Source organism: Opisthorchis viverrini, assembly GCF_000715545.1.
Source record: "Opisthorchis viverrini unplaced genomic scaffold opera_v5_66, whole genome shotgun sequence".
In the NCBI taxonomy this organism is placed as follows: domain Eukaryota; kingdom Metazoa; phylum Platyhelminthes; class Trematoda; order Opisthorchiida; family Opisthorchiidae; genus Opisthorchis; species Opisthorchis viverrini.
This window is the reverse complement of record NW_008751723.1, coordinates 278,778-290,848: the sequence shown is the minus strand read 5'-3', so window position 1 is coordinate 290,848 and position 12,071 is coordinate 278,778.

Below are 12,071 nucleotides of genomic sequence, written 5' to 3'. Positions count from 1 at the left end.
GATTGACGATTGTGGATTGTGCTTGGATTCAACATGTTGTCACACCCACCAGATACCGCGCGGGTCAAATAGCACCCCTCCTGGATTTGGTCATCACCGGTCAGGTGTTAATTCCCAATTGGGCTAAAGTAACCACTGCTAATGAACCAAAGATGCATATTTTTATTGAGGAATTTAAACAGGAACCAGGTTCATTGGAAGAGTTACACAGGATCATCGTCCAGGTCTGGCGAGATGTTCGTAGCAAAAAACAAGCACTCAGCCGGATGGGCCGCTAGAGATTCGGTGTCTCCTGAAAAGGAAGTCTCAACCATTTTCTTTGAAATAATGACTACAGAAGACAGCAGATGAGCTGGCGTTTAATAAAATGCGAAACTGCTGTAAATCAGAAATCCACCAATGGAACGTACCACAACAGACCTCGCCTCGAAAAGACAAACATAGGTTGTTCAGGCTAGACGCATTTCCCTCGTAGGACAGGAACGAAAGCATATGAGTGGTCCATTAGCGGTGTCTGAAGTCTACATAAAGCATAATGCAGGCTTGTATGCTGCCCCAGAGAACTCGTCAATCTCGCCAAGGCGCGACTACCAATGGCCTTTAACCAACTTGGTCTTCACGAAGGAGAACGTTTCGCAACTCTTGCAAATAACAAATCCGTTGTATGCGTTGTGGCCGACGAGATGCATTCTGTGATCCTGAAGAAAACGTCTGTCACGCTGTTGCAGCATCTCTGTCTGATGTTTTGTCATCCTCTTCACGAAAAATCTTCCTTCGCATTGGATGGAAGCGTTAATTTTTTCTTACCTATTTTTTATTCTTTTTATCCAAGAATAAGGAGGAAAAATGCCCGTACAAGCTGTTTCGGAGAAATTGATATCCAAGGAATTTCATAAGAAAATCACCCAGGAAACCAAACATGACTATCACATCGGCAAGCGAATCACGCACTTGTTCATCAGGGACTCCGTCCTAATGACCACGGGGTTCTAAAGGCAGCACGCACGGCGGTGGTTCACAAAACTGCGAATACTTTGCGGAGAAGGCTATCGAATCAAAAAAAGAAAAATTAGATCCAGTGAAGAAAAACTGCGTCATATTCAGGTTTCATGCAAGGTCTGTGACGAAAGATATGCAGAAAAAACTAGAAGCAGTCTCTTCACATGCATACATGAACATAAGCTCTCCACAAGAAGACGCAATCGATTTTCTTCCATTAGCGTGCACAAATGACATGATTTTCACTGAAGCTGCGTCCGCATCCTGGATGAAGTGATAATGAAAAACGTTAATTTATCGAGGCGTGGTATCCCACCGAAAGAGCTATCAACAAGCATATTGAACCTGACCGTAGCTATCAACCGCTAGGAGCAAGAGATCGCAAGAACCACGTAGCTGTGGACTGCACAGCAACCAGACGAGGAACTCACAAACAAAGCAGAAGGACATAATCCAAACGGATTGGAGGTTGCAACCAGTCGACAAATAAAATGGCCTACCTAACCGACGCCAGGACGCCAGTCAAAAATAGAAATCACAACCTGGTGCGTCTAAAGGTTCACTCCCGAAAGCATCAGACGACAACATGGTGCGACTTGAGAGGTGGCCAATAAAATGGGGGAACTAGTAAAATAAAAGGCATTGCGATCACCGATCAACCGGGGAGATCACAAAACATTAGTCAACGAAGATCATGAACGGACCAATAAATTCATGAAAATACGCTGTCATCAAAGTAGCCAATCACGTTAACAGTTGGCAGGTAGCCTTCAAGTGCAATATGAACGCATGCGGGAAAACAGGAGGTATCCACTTGATTGCGTACTGCTGATGTCCCCAGTATGGTAATGAAACGCCCGCAAGTCAGTTTCCAAGCTCGGCAAACAGATGAGAAGCCACCTTATATACGAATAATAAACTCAATCAATTTACCAATATTTCGACAAACGTGCAATTTTTCGACTTTGGAGAAGCATTTGGCTAGATCCATCACGTTCCACTGCTTCACAAACTCGAAAATTATGGGATTCAAGGAGAAATTCTACAGAGTTACAGCATTTACATCGGACAGAAGATCTCTAGTGAAACTAGGTTCGACCTGCTCTTTTCCGGCACCTGTCGGTATTGGGGGTTTCTTTTTTGCCACCATTTCTGTTTTTATGTGTATCCAGACGCTCTTGTAAGTCCAGGACTACTTTTAGCGGACGATTTGAAATCTTGTATTTCAAATGACAGTGCCATTCAAACGGATGTAGACGCTGTAAAACAGTAGCCGTTGAGCTGGAACCTATCTTCAATAATCTCAGTTAGTCGAGGTTTGAATGTTCATGACATAATCAAAACGGGAGTGAAACAGTGGGTGTGCATGTGATAAACAAATTATGCGAGTGGTTGAAAGTAAGCTTTGATGAGAAGGTAACCGAACTGTGGACGTTATTGAAGACAATCGTTGACGAGATGGCAACCAAAAACTGGTGAAGTGGTTGAAGGTAAACGTTGACGGGATGGTAACCAACAGGTCACATCGCTATTAGCTATAGGTGGCGTATGTCGACTACTGACTGTCACCCGTTCTGGATTATTTATGCGAATTACGATCACACGCTCGTTTTCACTACTTCCCGCCAGGCTTTATTGGAACGTGCGAGGTGCGCACATCCTGTTTGGTCATCGGAAATCTCTCGGACTGTGATGCGAAGCATGCCTACCAAAACCGACTACTGATGATACTTTGGGACAAGAAACACCCTGGTATGTACAATCACTGGAAGGTGCTGTACAAGACTGTTGTGACTTTCTCAACATCCGCGTAACTCTGTATCAGTCCCTGGCTCCTTGCTCCGCTCACTATGATATACCAAAAGGCACGGTAGCTCCACAGAGTCCGCTCATGGATACAAAGGAAAATTTTTACCACCGTATATATGGGGCAATGACAGAATGTTTCACGAGGTCTTGCTAGAATCTCTGTGACGTGTGAATCTTCGAGTTAAAGTAGCTCGATCTGGATTGGTTGGCATTCTGACCAATCAAGGCATGCTTAGTTTGGTCAGTAGCCTGCACGTGGTGTGCCCGTCCACATGATGTGATTTTTCGTTATTGGGGGCGGCTGGCCCTGCTAGATCCTGGGCGCCCCGCTTGTGGAACGATCTTACCAACCAAACCTAGGCCTTCTATCTCAAACAACCGTCTAAGGTTGCTTGGAGCTCGACCACGTTGGTACTGGTTGAGGAATATCATCATTACCACAACTTTTTGATTTTTCATTTTTGTGACCCATGGGGAGTTCATGAAAGGCTTCGTAGGATTTCAGCAACAAATAGAACCTCAATTTGGTTCATATGCTCCACAACAGCGTCTTTAAGTGTTTGTTCTAGTCGCACTCCGTCTTTGCCTAATGTGTAGCTTTTTAGAATATGATCCCCGGCGACTTACGCGGTCCATGCATGCATGTAGGACCCCGGTCGAGAGTACAGTACCGCTCACTGGACTGTCATACTTCATGTGAAAATGATCATCGCAGATAGGGAGGCTTGGTAGATCCAGAAAGCTGAAAACATAGAGGAGGCGAGAAACTCAGAATGTGTGTAAATTACTCCAGCAAATGCACAAATAACCTAAGGAAGCCTCCGGCAAGCCGAACAACCACTGATGTAATCGGATCGCTTATGGGTGAAAAAGAAAAGCGTCTAAATAACGGCTGAACACTCGGCCAGTTTAACTGACCATTGCAATCGTTTAGCCAGATTCCGGACTCGCAACGCAAACCTGAACAGTGATCTTGGGAGTCCCGACGGCTTCGGAAATAAGTGAATGTCTTTCGTCCTCCAAGCGTCACCGAACTGTCGGTCTTGACGAACGCCCACTCGCTCCCTTCGAAGATGGAGGAAGAGTTTTCAGTTGGTTCTTGTCTTACTTATCTGACTCGCCCAGATATATCTGGCGGAAAGACAAATCCAACTAACTGGGACGAATTGATATTAGTACCCGTTATCAAAAAGCGTGCTCACAGTGAATGTGGCAGTCCTAGAGGAACCAGCTTGACCCCCGTTGTAGCTGGAGTTTTCGCATTGCTTATTATATATGAAGGCCCCCGAATGGGGGACCATAGAACAACAAGCAGGATTCTAGTCAGGAATGAACTGCGTGGACCACGTTTTCACACTTCATCAAGTATTATACACCAACATGCGTATAGGCGCCCTACAATCTTGGTGTTCCTCGACGTCAAGAGTGCGTTTGATTCTGCCGACCACCTCTTTTCAATACGGTTGAGCAACAGATTACGCTCCAGAAGTTTGTGTATATTATGCGAGTGGGGCCATGAGTGCATGGGGAGCTGTCCAAAAGCGTTCTTAGTGAGAAAATGAGAATACTGGAAGGTCTATAAAGACTCGTTGTTTAGGTACCCCCGACCGATAACCTTGTGGGTCTTCATTACACATTCGATATTGTTCCCTTGTTTCCAAAAGAGCGTGAAGCACATGCATTGTTGGAGAAGTTGACCGAGATCATCCCGTTTTCGGAATGTGCCTCGCGCCGACAAAGTGCAAAGTCATGCTGCTGGACGTGCAGCCCTTGGACGGGCCTCTGAATCCCAGTGGTGGCATTGGAGTTTGCGGAGCACCGTACGTACTTTGGTATCTGTCACGATAAGACGACTTTGCCATACGGCAGTGAAGCATCAGTGCCAATACTAATGTTGCTGTCTTTGATGATGATGATGATGATGATGATGACTTTATTGCGGTGCGACAGCTTGTGTACTTCCGTCATTCATTGACCAACACTCAGGGGTGTCCGTGTAACACTCGCAGTGTCTCATTCAGGGTTGATCAATGGTTAGAGGTTTGGATAACACAGTCTTCGGAGTTGGGACATGTGTGGCGACTTATCCTATGAAGGTGACAATGCATTTGCACCTCTGCCTTGCGGTCAAGCTTGTGAGCCAAGGAATGTGGTTGAGGACCCTAATCGCCCTCTTGTTCTGGCTTTATTCATCCAAAACTTCGGCACTCCGAACTAAAGCGAGAATCGGTGTAGCGGTGAGAAAAAGAAATAATATACAGCACCCTCTGTCACCATTCCTCTTTACTTTTCTATTGATGTCGCGCATGAAACTTTTCTGGCTTCCTCTGAAACTTGGGATTCGCCTGGCATGTGCTATGTATCCTAGACAAGAATCCAGGATTTAAGTTAACCGCCACATCACTCTCCACTGGTTCCCGGCTGCACGCCTCTGGCGATCCAGAGGCTGCTGTGGCACGACATGCAGGTATCGCACCAAGTCACCGGGCGGAAGGATCTTTGCTTGAATGCATACCCGTTGATAGTCGCCTCTGCGCGGTTCGTCTTGCGATTTCTGAAGTAATCTCAAGGACAATTTGATTGCTATCTGTTTGTCGTGTCTGCTTGCGCTCCAGCTGTTTCGATGACGCCCTGGATTCCCTGTTGCGACGAGCTAGAAGCTCAGATATCGTTGTGGTCTCCTGAGATAGGAATGCGCAAGCGGGTAGACTTAGAGCAGCTGAGACGGTACGAACTGCATCGGTACGTACAGACAGTGGTGAATGATGTCTTCAGCTGCGCACTGACCGAAGGTTGCTTTCATGCAGTACTACCGAAGTAGTCGAAGTCTTCTGGCCACATGATGTCCTCCAACGGCTTGCCGGCCACGAACTTAAATAGATCTTATTGCCATCAGTTATCGGTGGCACGAATCAATAGCCCACTGCGGTTCGTTTCGGAACACACACTTCGGAGAAATAGACCAGCTTGTTACGAACACAACTTGACCCGACGAGTCATCAGATGTCAAGTGAAAGTGAGCGTGCGGGCCGACCGTGAAGTCTGATGGACACGAAAAGCTAAGGAAATGGAAGAGGCCCAGAAAGCCCGTAAAGTCTGAAGATTATTTCAGTTGATCTGCGCGACCGGACCTCGAAAATCTGCCGTCAACGAAATTGTCAGGGATCAGTACTGAGTGTGGCAACGACAGGGGTATCCGCTTAACCCCGGTTGTAACGAGACTACTAGCGTTACTTATGCTTTGTCGCCTCATTGTGGCTCGTGAAACACTGACTCGAGAGCAGCGAGCGGGGTTCCGGCCTGGTAGGGGTTGCGTTGACCAAATCTTCACATTTCGTCAGGTGCCAGAAAAACGCCATTTGTACAAACGACCCACAAATTTAGTACTCTTAGATTTCCAAGGCGCATTCCATTTGATTGACCGGTCTGTTCCCCTTGTCGCGACTGCCCATCGAGGGATGCCCTGGAAGTTTGTGATCATAACATAATAATTTCCTTGTATTCTCAGACTTCTAGACATGTGAGAGTATATGGAGAGCTAAGCTTCTGTACGTAAAGCAGCGTCCGTTAGAGGTGCCCACTCTCTCCATTCTTATTTAACTTCTTCATCGATAAATAATGAGGCGAACGCTGGAAGATCTTAAAAACCCGGTGTCCAAATAGCCTGTGACGAAAACCTTGTCGATCTGGAATATGGAGAACTGATTTTCGTCTTCTAAGGGGAGAAGGAGCAGGTGTTTTTGAACGCACTTTGCACCCACAAACTGTATGGTCATGCTAATTGACTTGCAGTCACCAAACACACCACCTGCAATCCAGGGAGGGGCACTGGAAGTTGTGGGGCGTTTTAATTACCTTGGAAATTCTATTATTTCTGGTTGTAGTCTGACATATGAGGTCAATGATCTGGTCACGTTTGCTAATTTGACACAACTATGGCATCAAAGGTGTATATCTCCGAAACTCAAAGGACTCTTGTAGAAGTCTATAGTTCGGGCTGTTTTGTTGTGCGTCTGTTCGATCAGTGGAATTCAGATATCCTCAGGTGTTCGACAAGCGTATCTCTCGTGTGGGTTGGTGTTGGAGAGTGCGTGAGATGCAATTTGAAAGCGAGTTCTCGGCTGTGCAACGGGAAATTACATTGAAGAGTGTCTAGCACCAGTAGCTGCGTTGGTTAGGCCACACATTGCGTATGCCAAACCATGGCTTGCCAAAGAGTGTCGTTTTCTGTATCCAAATCAGAGTGGCGGAAGCAGAGAGGTGGTCAACCATTGAATTGGCAAAAGGGTATGAAATAGATTACGAAACTTTCGGGTGCTTTCGGTGCTAATTGCCCTCCAGGATGGAGACGGCGTGTTCACCAGTGCGTCTGGTTAGAGATATAACTCCTGATCGATGTCAATGGCGTTCTTGTTGTCAATTTCTAGCCTGAATGCTTGAGGAAGTGTAGGCACGGGATGATTGTAGTAAGCTAGCTCTAAGCCACTTCACTGTCCGCCTTTATTCTTTTCTTCATAATAAGGCTTCCAAGTGAATCATGGCTGTACGGCATCGAAGCATCAGTGTTGATCACTGATGTCGTGCTGTCCATGATGATGATTATGCTGGTCGGTTCTGGTGAGAACGTCGGATTAGTACTTCTCCGGTACGCCAGATGGTCCTAGGAAGAATCAGCTCTCCCGCGATAGATATATTACTTACGCTTCCTTGGTTACGCTTATTAGAACACGTGTTCCGCAAACCAGAAGACCGTTTGCTTCACACACCCCTTTTTGCCCATCCCTGTGCTGAGTGGAGGCGACCGAGAGGTGGGCAGTGTACGACTTGCCAAAGAAGCACGAAAACACTAACCAGTTGACAACTAACGCCTCCCTGGATGGGGACCCCGGGGCTTAACTTACCAGTCGCTAATGACACGAGCAGTAATGACCCTATCGCGCAGTCAGCAGTGCTCGTGCATCAAAGCCATCGCCTTCGGTGCATGGCTACTCAGTTCCCTTATTAACTAAAGATGCAATTGCCTCCCAAGGCGTGGCCTTATTTCCTGCACTCTTTCACGTTCCAGTGATAGAAACTGTAACAGCCGGAACTAATGTGCCTATGGTACACGGTCTGTGGCTGATCAACTGGTTGAATTCATTGATTGGCTGAGTGTACTCTCAGTATATGGTTTATAACTTATAAAACGAGTGAAATGAATCAGCTGTACAATGCTCCCCAGATTCACAGCTCAAGGGTCGATCACCTCTCTGTTTCTGGATACATGCGTATAGGCGCCCTACAATCTTGGTGTTCCTCGACGTCAAGAGTGCGTTTGATTCTGCCGACCACCTCTTTTCAATACGGTTGAGCAACAGATTACGCTCCAGACGTTTGTGAATATTATGCGAGGGGGGCTATGAGTGCATGGGGAGCTGTCCAAAAGCGTTCTTAGTGAGAAAATGAGAATACTGGAAGGTCTATAAAGACTCGTTGTTTAGGTACCCCCGACCGATAACCTTGTGGGTCTTCATTACACATTCGATATTGTTCCCTTGTTTCCAAAAGAGCGTGAAGCACATGCATTGTTGGAGAAGTTGACCGAGATCATCCCGTTTTCGGAATGTGCCTCGCGCCGACAAAGTGCAAAGTCATGCTGCTGGACGTGCAGCCCTTGGACGGGCCTCTGAATCCCAGTGGTGGCATTGGAGTTTGCGGAGCACCGTACGTACTTTGGTATCTGTCACGATAAGACGACTTTGCCATACGGCAGTGAAGCATCAGTGCCAATACTAATGTTGCTGTCTTTGATGATGATGATGATGATGATGATGATGATGACTTTATTGCGGTGCGACAGCTTGTGTACTTCCGTCATTCATTGACCAACACTCAGGGGTGTCCGTGTAACACTCGCAGTGTCTCATTCAGGGTTGATCAATGGTTAGAGGTTTGGATAACACAGTCTTCGGAGTTGGGACATGTGTGGCGACTTATCCTATGAAGGTGACAATGCATTTGCACCTCTGCCTTGCGGTCAAGCTTGTGAGCCAAGGAATGTGGTTGAGGACCCTAATCGCCCTCTTGTTCTGGCTTTATTCATCCAAAACTTCGGCACTCCGAACTAAAGCGAGAATCGGTGTAGCGGTGAGAAAAAGAAATAATATACAGCACCCTCTGTCACCATTCCTCTTTACTTTTCTATTGATGTCGCGCATGAAACTTTTCTGGCTTCCTCTGAAACTTGGGATTCGCCTGGCATGTGCTATGTATCCTAGACAAGAATCCAGGATTTAAGTTAACCGCCACATCACTCTCCACTGGTTCCCGGCTGCACGCCTCTGGCGATCCAGAGGCTGCTGTGGCACGACATGCAGGTATCGCACCAAGTCACCGGGCGGAAGGATCTTTGCTTGAATGCATACCCGTTGATAGTCGCCTCTGCGCGGTTCGTCTTGCGATTTCTGAAGTAATCTCAAGGACAATTTGATTGCTATCTGTTTGTCGTGTCTGCTTGCGCTCCAGCTGTTTCGATGACGCCCTGGATTCCCTGTTGCGACGAGCTAGAAGCTCAGATATCGTTGTGGTCTCCTGAGATAGGAATGCGCAAGCGGGTAGACTTAGAGCAGCTGAGACGGTACGAACTGCATCGGTACGTACAGACAGTGGTGAATGATTTCTTCAGCTGCGCACTGACCGAAGGTTGCTTTCATGCAGTACTACCGAAGTAGTCGAAGTCTTCTGGCCACATGATGTCCTCCAACGGCTTGCCGGCCACGAACTTAAATAGATCTTATTGCCATCAGTTATCGGTGGCACGAATCAATAGCCCACTGCGGTTCGTTTCGGAACACACACTTCGGAGAAATAGACCAGCTTGTTACGAACACAACTTGACCCGACGAGTCATCAGATGTCAAGTGAAAGTGAGCGTGCGGGCCGACCGTGAAGTCTGATGGACACGAAAAGCTAAGGAAATGGAAGAGGCCCAGAAAGCCCGTAAAGTCTGAAGATTATTTCAGTTGATCTGCGCGACCGGACCTCGAAAATCTGCCGTCAACGAAATTGTCAGGGATCAGTACTGAGTGTGGCAACGACAGGGGTATCCGCTTAACCCCGGTTGTAACGAGACTACTAGCGTTACTTATGCTTTGTCGCCTCATTGTGGCTCGTGAAACACTGACTCGAGAGCAGCGAGCGGGGTTCCGGCCTGGTAGGGGTTGCGTTGACCAAATCTTCACATTTCGTCAGGTGCCAGAAAAACGCCATTTGTACAAACGACCCACAAATTTAGTACTCTTAGATTTCCAAGGCGCATTCCATTTGATTGACCGGTCTGTTCCCCTTGTCGCGACTGCCCATCGAGGGATGCCCTGGAAGTTTGTGATCATAACATAATAATTTCCTTGTATTCTCAGACTTCTAGACATGTGAGAGTATATGGAGAGCTAAGCTTCTGTACGTAAAGCAGCGTCCGTTAGAGGTGCCCACTCTCTCCATTCTTATTTAACTTCTTCATCGATAAATAATGAGGCGAACGCTGGAAGATCTTAAAAACCCGGTGTCCAAATAGCCTGTGACGAAAACCTTGTCGATCTGGAATATGGAGAACTGATTTTCGTCTTCTAAGGGGAGAAGGAGCAGGTGTTTTTGAACGCACTTTGCACCCACAAACTGTATGGTCATGCTAATTGACTTGCAGTCACCAAACACACCACCTGCAATCCAGGGAGGGGCACTGGAAGTTGTGGGGCGTTTTAATTACCTTGGAAATTCTATTATTTCTGGTTGTAGTCTGACATATGAGGTCAATGATCTGGTCACGTTTGCTAATTTGACACAACTATGGCATCAAAGGTGTATATCTCCGAAACTCAAAGGACTCTTGTAGAAGTCTATAGTTCGGGCTGTTTTGTTGTGCGTCTGTTCGATCAGTGGAATTCAGATATCCTCAGGTGTTCGACAAGCGTATCTCTCGTGTGGGTTGGTGTTGGAGAGTGCGTGAGATGCAATTTGAAAGCGAGTTCTCGGCTGTGCAACGGGAAATTACATTGAAGAGTGTCTAGCACCAGTAGCTGCGTTGGTTAGGCCACACATTGCGTATGCCAAACCATGGCTTGCCAAAGAGTGTCGTTTTCTGTATCCAAATCAGAGTGGCGGAAGCAGAGAGGTGGTCAACCATTGAATTGGCAAAAGGGTATGAAATAGATTACGAAACTTTCGGGTGCTTTCGGTGCTAATTGCCCTCCAGGATGGAGACGGCGTGTTCACCAGTGCGTCTGGTTAGAGATATAACTCCTGATCGATGTCAATGGCGTTCTTGTTGTCAATTTCTAGCCTGAATGCTTGAGGAAGTGTAGGCACGGGATGATTGTAGTAAGCTAGCTCTAAGCCACTTCACTGTCCGCCTTTATTCTTTTCTTCATAATAAGGCTTCCAAGTGAATCATGGCTGTACGGCATCGAAGCATCAGTGTTGATCACTGATGTCGTGCTGTCCATGATGATGATTATGCTGGTCGGTTCTGGTGAGAACGTCGGATTAGTACTTCTCCGGTACGCCAGATGGTCCTAGGAAGAATCAGCTCTCCCGCGATAGATATATTACTTACGCTTCCTTGGTTACGCTTATTAGAACACGTGTTCCGCAAACCAGAAGACCGTTTGCTTCACACACCCCTTTTTGCCCATCCCTGTGCTGAGTGGAGGCGACCGATAGGTGGGCAGTGTACGACTTGCCAAAGAAGCACGAAAACACTAACCAGTTGACAACTAACGCCTCCCTGGATGGGGACCCCGGGGCTTAACTTACCAGTCGCTAATGACACGAGCAGTAATGACCCTATCGCGCAGTCAGCAGTGCTCGTGCATCAAAGCCATCGCCTTCGGTGCATGGCTACTCAGTTCCCTTATTAACTAAAGATGCAATTGCCTCCCAAGGCGTGGCCTTATTTCCTGCACTCTTTCACGTTCCAGTGATAGAAACTGTAACAGCCGGAACTAATGTGCCTATGGTACACGGTCTGTGGCTGATCAACTGGTTGAATTCATTGATTGGCTGAGTGTACTCTCAGTATATGGTTTATAACTTATAAAACGAGTGAAATGAATCAGCTGTACAATGCTCCCCAGATTCACAGCTCAAGGGTCGATCACCTCTCTGTTTCTGGATACATAAAATAACACTCTTCGGCAGACGATGGTTCGGCATACACCATACATGGCCCAACCAACGCAGCTTGTGGTGCTGAAAGTTCCCGTTGCCCAACCGAAAACTTGCTTTGT